The sequence below is a fragment of the Lissotriton vulgaris genome, chromosome 1_1 (genome assembly GCF_964263255.1).
Source record: "Lissotriton vulgaris chromosome 1_1, aLisVul1.2, whole genome shotgun sequence".
In the NCBI taxonomy this organism is placed as follows: Eukaryota; Metazoa; Chordata; class Amphibia; order Caudata; family Salamandridae; genus Lissotriton; species Lissotriton vulgaris.
In genome coordinates this window covers 1,397,117,508-1,397,120,512 of record NC_141685.1, presented here as the reverse complement: position 1 = coordinate 1,397,120,512, position 3,005 = coordinate 1,397,117,508, and the positions used below count along the sequence as shown (strand labels likewise).

Sequence of the window (3,005 nt, the reverse complement as noted above, 5' to 3'; positions counted from 1 at the left end):
CACCCGGCACCATCACAGATTTGAACATTGACCGAGAGAGGGACATCATGTACAAACTAACTATCCAAGATAAGGAATGTGAAGATTGTAAGATGGCCTACGGACTGAGACGCAGCAACAGAACCACCCTCCATGTCAAGCTTTCAATTAAAAAGATATGTACAAGTATAATTATTTTCTTTGTTATGTTTATAGCTTCAGTAACAGCATTCCACTGGTTAGCAGTGCGATCAGAGAGAGAGAGAGAGAGAGAAGTTACTAGCAATATTAAATTTGTAACGACCACAGAGCTTCCCATGCACAAGACACTTTCTGCTAACAAGCAAACTGGGATAAGCACCAGTAGTAGCTATGACACCTCTGTGCCTGTCTTGACACCTTCTGTACCCCATGCAGGCCCTACAGGAAGGGACTTGACACTCGATATCATCTTGATCCCCACTGTGCCAGGTACCCCAAGACGATCCCGCCAAAATAAAACAAGTCTTACATATAGAATGAGTCGTGAGATAGTGCCAGTTAGATATACATCGCATACCCGACTTATGGCAGACTGGGTTAGTAATCTCCAAGACACAGTTGTTTACACCTTCGACCAGCACTCTATGCCTGATTTCCACTCCCAGCGCCCTAGTGAGAGTGCAGAGGATTATGGTATACACAATGCATTGTTAGATAACATGTGGTACAGAGACATGAGGGAGGTGGGAAGAAAAGCCACAAATGAGTCATGCTTTGTATGTTCTCACATTCCACACGCTGTAGGCGCAGATAAATTGATCTTTCCTAAAGAAGTCCCACCACCCACAGCCAAATGTCTTTTACACTTGTTTCTTTGCCGCATACATGGTCAAATACAGCTTCACTCAGCCAAAGTGGATGATGCATTTGTAAATACAACAGAGTGGGATGACAAGTATGTAACATTTAGGGTCATCACCAATACATTGGAAATAGAAAGGAGAATGGAGGTTTACCGTGATATGAAAGTACCTGCCGACATAATGCAGGATTGGGAACACCACTATAAGAAACTAGGGTACTTCACCTTCCCAATGCCCCCATCCAAATGCCACTCACCTGAACATCACCGATGTAACAACACCCATGACACATGCCCTTGTCAGTGGAGACCTATTCTACACCTGAAGGCCAACATTTATTTCAACAACAAGTGGAATGGTCCACATGACTTAATATGTAAGGCAGCCTCCTTAGGTAGCACAGCTATAGGACAAGAGCACAAACATAACTTAAATGTGGAGATAGAAAGGGAGTGTGCTGAGATATGGGGTAGGGAAACTAGAAGATACACGACCAATGATGGTACACCATACACACAGAAAAGAGCGTACAAGCTAAAGTCTCCTCTCCTTTGCTTCCTAGGTAATGGAACGGTACCTGTGGGCAGGAATACCAATTGCAAGAGCACAAGTTTTAATTCGAACCTGAAGTACGGCACATCCATCCTCATTGGTATCTACTGGATATGCGGAGAAAATCTGTATGCAGTTGCCTCCCCAATGGCAAGGACTTTGTTCTATCGTGGCGATGCATGAATGGCATCTTGTCGTCCCAGCAGCGAACATTTCCCACATCCATGCACACCTAATGGCAGGTGATGTCACCCTGCTCCACCACCACTCCTCAGATGACACATTCCATGAGGTTCCGGAAGATTTCAACGATGCTGAACTTTTCTTTGGGGGAGTTATCCCCATGTTCCAGACCAAAGCCATGGCTCCAAGTAACGAGATATGAACTGATGCAGCTTGTTAACAACACCCGTGATGGGTTCAACGCCGTGGAAGAAGAACTACGACCTTTGAGACTAATGGTTCTGGAACAACGCTATGTTCTAGACCAATTAATTGTGATGGATAGTGGTGGATGCGCCAGAATGGGAAAATCGTCCTGCTGTGTCTTCATTTTGGCCGATGATGCTGATAACGGAACACTTACAAAGGCCATTGAGGACTTGGACAATTTGGGGAGACAGATGCCTGAGGATGGAAGTGCAGAAGCAGATGTTTTAAGTAATTGGTCCAACTTGGACTGGATGCCTTCATGGCTATCTGCAGTACTAAATTTTATAATGCCTATATTATGTGTGCTTGTAGTTGTCTATTTTGGAACACAGATTATGTTGCATTATGTTAGAAGATTAAGGCTAAAGAAAGTTGAGATGAACTACACAGGTACACACAGGGGACAAGGGGAAGATGTAGAGATAGCAGTGTTGAACATAGAGCGTACCATCCCTGACCCTCACTTAGCGCAGGTCCCCTCTGAAAGTCAGTACTTCCCTATGAGACCATGTGTAAGAGATTAGAGGGACCAGAAGAGGATTTAGGAACAAAGTCTTCATAAACTCGCCCTGGCCACCCCCACCTCCAGCTAAGTATGCAGTTTGAATGGTGTTTAAAGATGTTTAATTGGTTCGGATTTCGAACCAGAGGGGGGAGTGTTGGAGGGAGGATTTTTAACTGCATAGCTATCCAAGGACACACCTATCACCTGCACAACATGACCCCTGTGTAGGCCCTGCTGCTTAGACATTACAGGCCTCAGTTGCGTTGCCCTGAGCACTGCCATTTTCTCTTAGCTTAAGCAGAAGCAGAAAGCAGGTCTGATCAAGCTTCACCCAGCTGATCTTGTCTGCAAAGACCCGCACTCCTACCAGGCCCCACCTCATTGTATATTTCTCACAAACTGTAGAAGTCAAGTTCCTCTATAAATCTTGCAACATACCCCACGTCCCCCACCTAAGCCATGAAAAGAATAAGGGAAGTTCCCACCACAGCTACGTCAAGCAAGATATCCGATAAACTGAGGATAAATGTGGCGAAATATTATCGCAGACTGCCTGATTGACACATGAATAGAACCCTTCAAAGGAATAATAACACATTTCTGATTAATGACAAACTTCCAGTCAGAATGGCAGGAACTCAGTCTAGGCTGGCGTACGTGCCACACAATTACGAGAAGGTAGTCATATTTAC

General features: G+C 44.8%; 1 pseudogene; it reads left to right on the top strand.

The window, feature by feature from the left end:
* The first annotated feature begins 965 nt into the window (after positions 1-965).
* LOC147750575 (uncharacterized) lies at positions 966-2,332 on the top strand (annotated as a pseudogene).
* The last annotated feature ends 673 nt before the right edge of the window (positions 2,333-3,005 follow it).